We start from the raw sequence: 14045 nt of genomic DNA on the forward strand, positions 1-14045 counted from the left end.
GGCGCCTACCGCCGGTCAGAAATCCTCCATAATCCCTCCGCGGTCGCGGAAACCCGCCACGGTCATTCTGACCCGCAGAAGGCAAACCTCCGAAAATCCGACCGCCACAACAGACCGCCAGACCAGCGGTCGGCGGAAAGGTGGAGGTGACAAAACCTCCACCGTCACGCCAACAGAAATACGCCCATGCCATTATGACCCACGAATCCACGCGGCGGTCATTCAAACGCGGTATTCCATTGGCGGGACACACCGCCGCGGTCAGAATACACACAAACGAACAAAACTCTGCCACATTGGACGATTTGAATCCCACACACCTGATACACATACACACACCACTCCCACACACACAATACAATATAAAACACACACCCACATCACCCACAAACCCCTACGCTAAAAAATTCGTAACGAAGGCAAGAGCGAGACACCAGCATCCAAAAAATAACAGCCACAGCCACTCAACACCATCACCCACACACTATCCACACACAAAACAACACACACCACCACACTCAACTCACTTAAATACACATACTCCACCCCACACATCATACACACCACCCCATGGCACCCCAAAGACAACCCCGCTTCACAGACGAAGAACTCAGGGTCATGGTGGAGGAAATCGTTCGGGTAGAGCCCCAGCTGTTCGGCACACAGATACAATACACCAGCATTGCCCGGAGGACGGAGCTATGGCAGAGGATTGTCGACAGGGTGAACGCAGTGGGACAGCACCCCAGAAATCGGGAAGACATCAGGAAGCGATGGAACGACCTACGGGGGAAGGTGCGTTCCATGGTATCCAGGCACAACATCGCCGTGCAGAAGACTGGCGGAGGACCCCCACCTCAACCCCCACAATTCACATCATGGGAGGAGGAAGTCTTGAACATCCTGCATCCTGACGGCCTCGCAGGAGTCGGCGGAGGAATGGATACTGGTAAGTTGAAGCTTCAATACTGCTTCCCCCCCACCTGCATGCCAAATCAGACCCCAACCCTCACCCCCATCCTCGAACCCCACCCTCACCCCCACCCCCATCCTCACCCCCACCCTCACCCCCACCACCATCCTCACCCCCACCACCATCCTCACCCCCACCACCATCCTCACCCCCACCCCCAGCACACCTATTCCCCGCCAATGTCTCACCATCACAACCCACACATCCCAAAACCTAGGCCTGCATGCGTCCACTAAGCATGGACACCCATCACCAAAGCATGCCCAATGCATATACACATCCCCCCCACAAGCCACCCTCACCAAAGCCCCCACACACGAATGCCAGCACTTGGGGACACGAGAACCCACAGATACACCCATATGCCACACATTGAAACTATAACCATACCTCTATACCCCTGCAGGACCCGACCGTCAACACACCGCGGCGGAGGGGCCAGAATTATCCAGACCCCCCACCCAAGAGGCCGTCAGCGATGACAGCAGCTCTGTCGACCTGGACACCGATGACCAGCCCGGACCATCGGGGACCTCTGGACAGTCGGTTCCCCTCACACAGGCACAGGCCACTACAGACCCTAACCCCTCTGGGAACACCAGCACAGCTCCCACCCAGCGGGCCCATGCCTCTGTCTCCAGGGCGCGTCAATCTGCGGTGTGTCTACCACTACAGGGCACCCAGGATAACCCACCACCCCAACAACAACAGGGACCTGGGGGCAGTGGTAGTGGGCACACCGGCCAGGGGGCAGAGGCCCAGGGAAACAGGGGAACTCGGAGGGCAGCTGTGCGACAGGGGGGGGAGGAGAGGCCCAGGGAACCCACTCTCCACGAGGTCCTCACCACCATCATGGGAGCATACAACCGCTCCCAGGAGACGATGGCGACGGTACTGGCCCGGTTCCAGGAGATCCAGGCACTGCAGGAGGAACACTATCGGGGGTACAGGGAGGACATCAGAGCCATCAACACCACCCTGGTTACCATGGTAGGGCTGCTGCAGGACCTCGTAAACACCAGGGCGGACACTGAACAACACCCAAGGGCCCCTGCCACTAGCCTGGACCAAGAACAGCCAACCACCTCCGCCGGCGCTAGTGGACAGGAGGCCCCCGCACAGCAGCAGCCCACCAGACCCCCACCTCCTGCAGGAGAAGAACCACCCCGCAAGAAGGCCCTGAGATCTCGCAAGAAGACAGAGTAGGATGTCAAGACCCCCGCCAGCAATGGATACCACCTGATGTCATCCCACTGTCCCACATTGTCACCCTGTCCATCCTTGAACTGCCCATGCTCCATCTCTCCACAGGCCTCTGGACAATGCACCTGTGTGACTGTTACTCTGGACTCTGCCATGGACATTCCTTCACCATAGCCCCCACCCACTTGAAACCACCCATCCCATTTTGAGCACTTCAATAAACACCTATTTTGCACCAAAATATCTGGAGTCTGGCTGTGATTTCAATAGATTGTAATTGACATGACAGTGCAAATATGTCCTTGTACATGGTGAAGTCAACAAACAGCTGCCACAAAGCTGTAGTCCATGGGGAAACGAAGCACAGGACTCGTAGTGGGGACCCCAGATCTGAAATAGGGAGGGAAAAGCCAAAACTCAGTCATCATACACTGGGGCAAATAGACAGGCAGCAGAGATGCTGGAGAGTAGTTAACATTTACTAAATTATCTTTGAAATGTTACCTGTGTCCTATTGGAAGTACTGTTCAATGATTCTGTCCCTGTTGTCTGTTTCAGCCCCGTCGTCTTCCTCCTCGTCACTCTCCTCAGGTTCCACCGCTGCCACAACACCACCGTCTCGACCATCCTCCTGCAGGAAAGGCACCTGGCGGCGCAAAGCCAGGTTGTGAAGCATGCAGCAGGCCACGATGATGTGACACACCTTCTTAGGTGAGTACATTAGGGATCCACCTGTCATATGCAGGCACCGAAACCTGGCCTTTAGGAGGCCAAAGGTGCGTTCGATCACCCTCCTAGTACGCCCATGGGCCTCATTGTACCGTTCCTCTGCCCTGGTCCGGGGATTCCTTACTGGGGTCAGTAGCCACGACAGGTTGGGGTACCCAGAGTCCCCCACTAGCCATACACGGTGTCTCTGTAGCTGTTCCATCACGTAAGGGATGCTGCTATTCCTGAGGATGTAGGCGTCATGCACTGACCCTGGGAATTTGGCATTTACATGCGAGATGTACTGGTCAGCCAAACACACCACCTGGATGTTCATTGAATGGTAATTTTTTCTGTTCCTGTACACCTGCTCCCTGTCTCTTGGGGGAACCAAAGCCACATGGGTCCCATCAATGGCACCAATTACGTTGGGAATATGTCCAAGGGCGTAGAAATCACCCTTCACTGTAGCCAATTCGCCCACCTCAGGGAAAATGATGTAGCTCCTCACGGATTTCATCAGGGCAGACAACACTCTGGATAACACCTTCGAAAACATGGGCTGAGACATCCCAGAGGCAATTCCCACGGTTGTCTGAAATGACCCACTTGCCAAGAAATGGAGTACTGACATGACCTGCACCAGAGGGGGAATCCCTGTGGGTTGGCGGATGGGGGACATCAGGTCGGGCTCCAGCTGGGCACACAGTTCATGGATAGTGGCACGGTTAAGACGGTAGGTCAGGATAATGTGGCGTTCTTCCATTGTCGACAGGTCCACCAGCGGTCGGTACACGGGAGGATTCATCCGTCTCCTCACCCAACCCAGCGGACGGTGCCTAGGAAGGACAACATGGAGCACACAGTCAAGCAACCCACAGGTACGTACTCACAGCTAGCACAGTATACGATTCTCTATGCAGTGAATGGCGTGTCTGAGTGGCTATGCAAGGCCTAGGCCTGTGTGACGCAGTTGAAATTGAGCCATGTGGGCCCTGGAAATAGCGGCTGCCTGACCTGTGAAGTGTGACAATGGGATGTGAGGTCAATGCGCTGGCGTGGCACACCGCGGCGGGCGGCGGGCGAAGACCGCGTCGCAAAGCCGCATTGGTTAACATTGAAGCCTATGGGTTTCAGGAGCCAATGGCGAAGGGCGCCGGCGGTGGCGGTGCGCACCGCCGCGGACGTGACCGCCATTTTCTATCTACTTATCCACTTGCGACTTGAACTTTCACAGGAGAGGACCTATACTGCAAGTGTTGCTGTGACCTCGGTCTGGAAGGGACAATGGCTGCTGCACCTGGGGAAAGGGCCCCTGCCTTCACTGGAGAGGAGTTGGAGAAACTCGTGGATGGGGTCCTCCCCCAGTATGCGCTACTCTACGGTCCTCCAGACCAACAAGTGAGTTTAATTCAATCTGGATTTGGGGACACTGGCTGGCTTGGGGGCCTGGCGGGGGGCCTGGCGGGGATGGGGGGCATGTTGGGCCTGGCGGGGGGCCTGGCGGGGATGGGGGGCATGTTGGGCCTGGCGGGGGGCATGGCGGGGGGCCTGGCGGGGATGGGGGGCATGTTGGGCCTGGCGGGGGGCATGGCGGGGATGGGGGGCATGTTGGGCCTGGCGGGGGGCCTGGCGGGGGGCCTGGCGGGGATGGGGGGCATGTTGGGCCTGGAGGGGGGCATGGCGGGGATGGGGGGCATGTTGGGCCTGGCGGGGGCATGGCGGGGATGGGGGGCATGTTGGGCCTGGCGGGGGGCATGGCGGGGATGGGGGGCATGTTGGGCCTGGCGGGGGGCATGGCGGGGGGCCTGGCGGGGATGGGGGGCATGTTGGGCCTGGCGGGGGGCATGGCGGGGGGCCTGGCGGGGATGGGGGGCATGTTGGGCCTGGCGGGGGGCATGGCGGGGATGGGGGGCATGTTGGGCCTGGCGGGGGGCCTGGCGGGGATGGGGGGCATGTTGGGCCTGGCGGGGGGCATGGCGGGGATGGGGGGCATGTTGGGCCTGGCGGGGGGCATGGCGGGGGGCATGGCGGGGGGCCTGGCGGGGATGGGGGGCATGTTGGGCCTGGCGGGGGGCATGGCGGGGGGCCTGGCGGGGATGGGGGGCATGTTGGGCCTGGCGGGGGGCATGGCGGGGGGCATGGCGGGGGGCATGGCGGGGATGGGGGGCATGTTGGGCCTGGCGGGGGGCCTGGCGGGGGCCTGGCGGGGATGGGGGGCATGTTGGGCCTGGCGGGGGGCATGGCGGGGGGCCTGGCGGGGATGGGGGGCATGTTGGGCCTGGCGGGGGGCATGGCGGGGATGGGGGGCATGTTGGGCCTGGCGGGGGGCCTGGCGGGGGGCCTGGCGGGGATGGGGGGCATGTTGGGCCTGGCGGGGGGCATGGCGGGGATGGGGGGCATGTTGGGCCTGGCGGGGATGGGGGGCATGTTGGGCCTGGCGGGGGCATGGCGGGGATGGGGGGCATGTTGGGCCTGGCGGGGGGCATGGCGGGGGGCATGGCGGGGGGCCTGGCGGGGATGGGGGGCATGTTGGGCCTGGCTGGGGGCATGGCGGGGGGCCTGGCGGGGATGGGGGGCATGTTGGGCCTGGCGGGGGGCATGGCGGGGATGGGGGGCATGTTGGGCCTGGCGGGGGGCCTGGCGGGGGGCCTGGCGGGGATGGGGGGCATGTTGGGCCTGGCGGGGGGCATGGCGGGGATGGGGGGCATGTTGGGCCTGGCGGGGGGCATGGCGGGGGGCCTGGCGGGAATGGGGGGCATGTTGGGCCAGGCGGGGGGCCTGGCGGGGATGGGGGGCATGTTGGGCCTGGCGGGGGGCATGGCGGGGGGCCTGGCGGGGATGGGGGGCATGTTGGGCCTGGCGGGGGGCATGGCGGGGATGGGGGGCATGTTGGGCCTGGCGGGGGGCCTGGCGGGGGGCCTGGCGGGGATGGGGGGCATGTTGGGCCTGGCGGGGGGCATGGCGGGGGGCCTGGCGGGGATGGGGGGCATGTTGGGCCTAGCGGGGGCATGGCGGGGGGCCTGGCGGGCATGGGGGGCATGTTGGGCCTGGCGGGTGGCATGGCGGGGATGGGGGGCATGTTGGGCCTTGCGGGGGGCATGGCGGGGATGGGGAGCATGTTGGGCCTGGCGTGGGGCATGGCGGGGGGCCTGGCGGGGATGGGGGGCATGTTGGGCCTGGCGGGGGGCCTGGCGGGGATGGGGGGCATGTTGGGCCTGGCGGGGGGCATGGCGGGGGGCCTGGCGGGGATGGGGGGCATGTTGGGCCTGGCGGGGGCATGGCGGGGATGGGGGGCATGTTGGGCCTGGCGGGGGGCCTGGCGGGGGGCCTGGCGGGGATGAGGGGCATGTTGGGCCTGGCGGGGGGCGTGGCGGGGGGCCTGGCGGGGATGGGGGGCATGTTGGGCCTGGCGGGGGGCATGGCGGGGGGCCTGGCGGGGATGGGGGGCATGTTGGGCCTAGCGGGGGGCATAGCGGGGGGCCTGGCGGGCATGGGGGGCATGTTGGGCCTGGCGGGTGGCATGGCGGGGATGGGGGGCATGTTGGGCCTTGCGGGGGGCATGGCGGGGATGGGGAGCATGTTGGGCCTGGCGTGGGGCATGGCGGGGGGCCTGGCGGGGATGGGGGGCATGTTGGGCCTGGCGGGGGGCCTGGCGGGGATGGGGGGCATGTTGGGCCTGGCGGGGGGCATGGCGGGGGGCCTGGCGGGGATGGGGGGCATGTTGGGCCTGGCGGGGGCATGGCGGGGATGGGGGGCATGTTGGGCCTGGCGGGGGGCCTGGCGGGGGGCCTGGCGGGGATGGGGGGCATGTTGGGCCTGGCGGGGGCATGGCGGGGGGCCTGGCGGGGATGGGGGGCATGTTGGGCCTGGCGGGGGGCATGGCGGGGGGCCTGGCGGGGATGGGGGGCATGTTGGGCCTGGCGGGGGACATGGCGGGGATGGGGGGCATGTTGGGCCTGGCGGGGGGCATGGCGGGGATGGGGGGCATGTTGGGCCTGGCGGGGGCATGGCGGGGGGCCTGGCGGGGATGGGGGGCATGTTGGGCCTGGCGGGGGGCATGGCGGGGGGCCTGGCGGGGATGGGGGGCATGTTGGGCCTGGCGGGGGGCATGGCGGGGATGGGGGGCATGTTGGGCCTGGCGGGGGGCCTGGCGGGGATGGGGGGCATGTTGGGCCTGGCGGGGGGCCTGGCGGGGATGGGGGACATGTTGGGCCTGGCGGGGGGCATGGCGGGGGGCCTGGCGGGGATGGGGGGCATGTTGGGCATGGCGGGGGGCCTGGCGGGGATGGGGGGCGTTGGGCCACTGGAAAGGAAAATGCTGACAAACTTGAACGTGGTATTTCTCCCTCCCTGTACGTGTCACATAGGTCCGCGCCCATGAGAAGATCGGGATTTGGCGTGCCATCGCCAGGGAAGTCCGGACCCTGGGGGTCCACCATCGACGGGGCACCCACTGCCGCAAGAGGTGGGAGGACATCCGCCGCGGGACCAAGAAGACCGCCGAGTCTCTGCTGGGGATGGCCTCCCAACGTAGGCGGGGTGCCTGCCGTCAACTGAGCCCCCTGATGTTCCGGATCCTGGCGGTGGCCTACTCTGATTTGGATGGGCGCGTGAGGGCAGCACAGCAGACACAAGGGGGTGAGTACAAGCATTATCTACTCTGTTGTCGCGCAGTGGAGGTGTCTGGGTGGGGGAGGAGGGCTGGGGGTCCCCCTAGGCCAGGGCGATATCTGTAGGCTGGGCACCCCCGTAAGCCCCTGTGTCCCCAGCCACCACCCTCAGTAGTTTGTCAGTACAGCCATCCCTGGGCCGTGTCATCCATGGGTGCAGTTGTCAACTCTAGGCGTGTAGGGCATGTTCCACGGAATGCGTAGCGGACCCCAAGTGCGCAACTTAGTGCAGGGGGCATCTGTGTCTGTCATGTCCGCTAACTGTACCGGAGATCCATGTACTCAATATCCCTTTATTTCTCTCTCCCCCCCCCTTTTTGTTTGTCTTTCTGTGCTTGTGTGCATCAGCATCATCAGGCGGAGGAGAAGTGGCATCGGGGCAGGAGGGAGCTGCATCTCACATGGCCCAGGAGGGCCATGCCACAGAGTCAGACTGGACCAGTGAGACGGAGGGCGAGGGGAGCTCCACGACGGGGATGACTGGAGCCTGCAGCAACACGGACACGTCCTCGGAAGGGGGCTCCCTTGCGGGGGTGGCACCATCCGTGCCCCCCGCCATTACAGGTACAGCCGCCACCCAGCGCACCATCTCCGCCCTCCCAGCAGCCCCTCAGCGTTCGCCCCGTGCCCGCTCTGCCAGGAAGCCGGGCATCTCCTTCGCCCCAGGCACCTCAGGCCCTGCCCCTGTTACCCCCGCTGCCCTCAGTGAGGAGGTCATTGACCTCCTCCGAACGCTCATTGTTGGGCAGACTACCCTTTTGAATGCCATCCAGGGGGTGGAGAGGGAGGTTCATCGCAGCAATGCGTACCTGGAGGGCATTCATTCGGGTCAGGCTGCCCATCAGCGATCGTTCCAGGCTCTGGCCTCAGCACTGACGGCAGCCATTGTCCCTGTCTCCTGCCTGCCTCTACTAACTCCCTCCTCCCAGTCTCCTGTTCCTCTGCCTGTCCCACCCACACCATCAGACCAGCCTGCACACACCTCAACACCCAAGAGAAGCTCATCCAAACATAAGCACCACAGATCACGCAGACATTCACACACGCAACATTCCGATGCAGACATGCCAACAGTCACTACCACCTCTGTGACCCCCACCTCCTTGTCTCCCTCCTCCCTCCCTGTGACGTCTACACTCACACCTCCATTCACCTCACCATCAGCCAGTTTTTCCATCACCAGCACACCCTCCACTCCAGTCCGCACACGTGCAGTCACCACCCCCACTGCCATTTACACGTCCCCTGTGTCCTCTCCCACTGTGTCTGTCACCCCCTCTTCCACACCACACAAACGCAGCCACCCACCCACCCAACAGCCATCCACCTCACGACAGCCTATCCCTCCTGCACCTGCACCCAAAGACAGCAAACGTGACTCACCTACAACCACATCCTCTCCCTCCACTCCCATTCCCGCTGTACCTACCACTCTCCATTGTCCCAAGAAGCTCTTCCTCGCCACTACTAACTTCTTTCCTGACCCTGAGCTCCCCCCTCCTTCTCGTCGGGGTAAAAAGAGCACCTCAGCCACCACCAGCCCTGCAGCCCCCTTGACAAGGGTGCAGGGGTATTGGAGCCCGCCAGCCCGCATGTCTGGATCTTCGCCCAGCAGCAAGGGGACAGGCAGCCCACCCCCTGGGAAGAGGAGCAGAAGGCGGAAGGGGCGCCGCAGGAGCCCGCCTTCTACATCCCCCCCGGACACCACCCAGAGACAGTCACCAGCCACAGCTCCAAAGGGAGGAAAGGGCCACAGGCCCACGACTAAGGAGGGCAAGGGCAGCAAGTCGGAGAGGTCAGGCAGCAGGCCTGCTGCCCAGGAGGAGCCCACAACCCCCATAGCCGCTGCCCCGGGAGGAACCGGCACAGCTGCCCCGGGAGAGCCCACCACCCCCATAGCCGCTGCCCAGGGAGGACCCAGCCCAGCTGGCCAGGAGGGCCCCATCACCCACAGCCCAGGTGGGCATTGAAGGAGCACCATCCCCGCTGCCCAGGAGGGCACCACCAGGCAATGAGCAGTTGGCCATAGACCGTCCGCCGTCTCCAGAACCGCTGAACTGGGCCCCGCCGTCTCAAGCACCGCTGAACTGGGCCCTTCAAGGCAAGGAGCGCTGAACTGGGCCCCGCCGTCTCAAGAACCGCTCCGCTGGGCCCCGCCGTCTCAAGCACCGCTGAACTGGGCCCCGCCGTCTCAAGAACCGCTCCGCTGGGCCCCGCCGTCTCAAGCACCGCTGAACTGGGCCCTTCAAGGCAAGGAGCGCTGAACTGGGCCCCGCCGTCTCAAGCACCGCTGAACTGGGCCCCGCCGTCTAAAGAACCGCTCCGCTGGGCCCCGCCGTCTCAAGCACCGCTGAACTGGGCCCTTCAAGGCAAGGAGCGCTGAACTGGGCCCCGCCGTCTCAAGAACCGCTCCGCTGGGCCCCGCCGTCTCAAGCACCGCTGAACTGGGCCCCGCCGTCTCAAGAACCGCTCCGCTGGGCCCCGCCGTCTCAAGCACCGCTGAACTGGGCCCTTCAAGGCAAGGAGCGCTGAACTGGGCCCCGCCGTCTCAAGCACCGCTCCGCTGGGCCCCGCCGTCTCAAGAACCGCTCCGCTGGGCCCCGCCGTCTCAAGCACCGCTGAACTGGGCCCTTCAAGGCAAGGAGCGCTGAACTGGGCCCTTCAAGGCAAGGAGCGCTGAACTGGGCCCCGCCGTCTCAAGCACCGCTCCGCTGGGCCCCGCCGTCTCAAGAACCGCTCCGCTGGGCCCCGCCGTCTCAAGCACCGCTGAACTGGGCCCTTCAAGGCAAGGAGCGCTGAACTGGGCCCTTCAAGGCAAGGAGCGCTGAACTGGGCCCCGCCGTCTCAGGAACCGCTGAACTGGGCCCTTCAAGGCAAGAACCGCTGGCCCTTTGGCAGACGTGGCAGGGCAGGATCTATCTCGGGCAGGGCTGCAGGATGTCCTCTGGCCAACTTGCCTCCTCCAGTGGCAGTGGGGTCTGTTATGGACTGTATGGACTGTGGCTTTGCTCTCCCCAGGATGGCCCAGTGGGCAGGCCACCCACTGTATGGACTGTATGGACTGTGGCTTTGCTCTCCCCAGGATGGCCCAGTGGGCAGGCCACCCACTGTATGGACTGTATGGACTGTGGCTTTGCTCTCCCCAGGATGGCCCAGTGGGCAGGCCACCCACTGTATGGACTGTATGGACTGTGGCTTTGCTCTCCCCAGGATGGCCCAGTGGGCAGGCCACCCACTGTATGGACTGTATGGACTGTGGCTTTGCTCTCCCCAGGATGGCCCAGTGGGCAGGCCACCCACTGTATGGACTGTATGGACTGTGGCTTTGCTCTCCCCAGGATGGCCCAGTGGGCAGGCCACCCACTATATGGACTGTTTGGACTGTGGCTTTGCTCTCCCCAGGATGGCCCAGTGGTCATGGAGTCCCCTCGTGGATCTGGCGTCGTGTACTCAAGTGGCTGAGGTGCCCCCCCTTCCCTTCCCCCTGAGGTGCCTGTCCGATTTTCTTGCTGATGCCCCTGCAGTGTTCTCTCCGTGGAGTTCTTGTCGTGGGACTGGGCCTTGCCCCTTTGCACAGGAACCCTGTGATCCACGGACAGTGGTTGGACTACATTTAGTAGCTGTATATATTTTGTATATAGTTTATTTATTTATTGCGATTACTGGTGTCCATATTTCAATATATCTGCCCGTTTATGATCTCTTCTTTTGGTCTTTGCATTATTTCGGAGGGGGGTGGTTTGTGGGTTGTGACAGTGATCTGTGGGAATGCATTGATGTGTGTGTTGTAGTGGGTGTGGGTGGGTGGGTGTGTGCCGGTAATCTTTTCCCTCCCCTGTGTCGTAGGTGCAGTACTCACCGATGTCTTCCGCGCCGCCGGGCGTGCTCCTGGTATATGAGCAGGAATAGGAGTGCGGGGATGACCTGCAACTCTGGTTCCATGCTGCCGGAATCTCGCGTGGAGTGCGTAGAGGTGAGCGTTTTCCCGTTCGTAGTCTGTTTCCGCCGTGTTCTTATCGGCGGTGCTCCCGCCCCGGAAAAGGTGGCAGATTGGTGGGTCGTAATAGGGTGGGCGGTACATTGTCTGCCGCCTGGCTGTTGGCGGGAACCGCCGCGCTGTTTGTTTGTACCGCTGTGGCGGGCGGAGTGTTAAGTTGGCGGGCTGTGTTGGCGGTTCCCGCCAGGGTCAGAATTGCATATTTTAGACCGCCGGCCTGTTGGCGGCTTGGCCGCCGCTTTATCACCGACCGCCAGGGTCAGAATGAGGGCCTAAGTCCGAACGTAAAAAGTTGACCGGGACCTCCCAGCCATCGTATCCGAGAAGGGCTCCATGGACGTCGGATCAAGATCCAGGTTTACCCAGGTCGAAGGATTTTCATCTCGAAAAAACGACTAAGTCCGAAGGTAAAAGTCTCCACCGAGGAAACCCACATCGCGTATCCGGACAAGGGCTCCAGGAGGTCGGATTCAACTGGCAGGTTCGTCCCGGTGAAGAAAAACTTCAAAATAAAGACTAAGTCAGAAGGTAACTTTTTAACCGAGGCCTCAATCGACCTGTAGCCGAGCAGGGCTCCATCGCGGTCGGCCTGAAAGTTTGACTTTGCCCCGGTCGAGGTGCAACCAGATGACCCGACTGGCGCTTTTTGTTTCTAAGCGCTAGAAAAGTAATAATTCTTTAAAAATTCATATCTCCGGTTCCCCTGAACCGATTTTAATCGTTTTTGTGTCATTTTAAAGATAAAAATATAAACTATTTTTATAAATTGGTTTTGGATTTTTAAACTGTTTCCTGTGTTTTATTTAATTACTGTTTTGTGATATTTGAATGCTTTACACTCTGGGCCTCATTATGACCCTGGCGGGCGGCGGAGGCCGCCCGCCAGGATCCCGCCCTCCAAATTACCGCGCCGCGGTCAAAAGACCGCGGCGGGTATTACGAGTTTTCCCCTGGGCTGGCGGGCGGTTCCAGTTAAACCGCCCGCCAGCCCAGGGGAAAACGACCTTCCCACGAGGATGCCGGCTCGTAATCGAGCCGGCGGAGTGGGAAGGTGCGACGGGTGCTACTGCACCCGTCGCGTATTTCACTGTCTGCAAGGCAGACAGTGAAATACATTTTGGGGCCCTCTTACGGGGGCCCCTGCCGTGCCCATGCCATTGGCATGGGCACGGCAGGGGCCCCCAGGGGCCCCGCGACCCCCCCTACCGCCATCCTGTTCATGGCGGCTTTCCCGCCATGAACTGGATGGCGGTAGGGGGGGTCAGAATCCTCATGGCTGCGGAGCGCGCTCCGCAGCCATGGAGGATTCCAATGAGCAGCGGAAAGTCAGCGGGAGACCGCTGACTTTCCGCTTCTGACCGCGGCTGAACCGCCGCGGTCAGAATGCTCATTGGAGCACCGCCAGCCTGTCGGCGGTGCTCCCGTGGTCGGTGGCCCTGGCGGCCACCGGCCGCCAGGGTCAGAATGACCCTCTTTGTCTCCTAAGTTAAGCCTTGACGCTCGTTGCCAAGCTACCAAGGGTTGAGCTGGGATTAATTTACTGAGACCTAACTGTACCTATGTGGAGGTTGGTGGCTTGTTGCTAGGTGTAGGTACCTACCTGCCCTACCAATAACCCATTTTCCAACAAGCATTCCTTATGGTTTCCAGCAGGCAGGAGCAGATACAAATCTGGCATTCTGTGATAGGATGTCATTGCTGTCCTTCCTAGGCATCACACAAAGGAAGCTCACTGTTCCATGGCCTTCAGAAGATATCTTTTCCTAGATGGTACCTCAAAGTCACACTGTCCTTGGCACAGGCATATGACTCCAGTTATTCACTCACAATGAAAAAGAATAATACCATTTTCTCAAACAGGTTAAAACAACCGTACACATCAACTATACAAGCAACTGCACAGTCGTTTTGAGGCAGGGGCAAATTAGACTTTGACCCAGGGTCCCAGTGTTTCATGAGTGTGGGGGGGGGGGGAAATGCTACCAAAGTCTTCCCAAATATTTCCCTGAACTATCTGTCTTGTTCTGCAGCACTGTCCTGATCACCTGAACTGATATTTAAACATAAATGTCAATTGTTTTAATTTCAAGTTTTAAGCAAAGGGAGACTGGGAGATGTGGAAGTTGATTATGGATATTTTGCAGCGAAAGATTTTTAGCCCCATGTAACATCCATAATAAGTTTTATTTAGAGCTAAACAATGTTTCATTCAGGAGTGATGGAAGGGGGCCTTACAGAATAGTTCTAAAAAGACTACTAAGCTGCAATTGTACCACAATTTTGAAAACTCAAATGGTACCATTTTGCCAGCTGGTGCATGTATTATGAAAATTAGGGCCACATTTACTAACACTTTGCAGTGTGTTTGCTTTTTCTTTTGTAATGTAAACCCAGTGCAAGCGTTGTGGTGGAAATTTACTTTGAACTCAAATCAGGATTTTCAATGGAAAGATGGAACTAAAGTAGCTCAAAGTACTCTGTGGCAAGGCAA

The sequence above is a fragment of the Pleurodeles waltl genome, chromosome 3_1, assembly GCF_031143425.1.
Source record: "Pleurodeles waltl isolate 20211129_DDA chromosome 3_1, aPleWal1.hap1.20221129, whole genome shotgun sequence".
Classification (NCBI taxonomy): Eukaryota; Metazoa; Chordata; class Amphibia; order Caudata; family Salamandridae; genus Pleurodeles; species Pleurodeles waltl.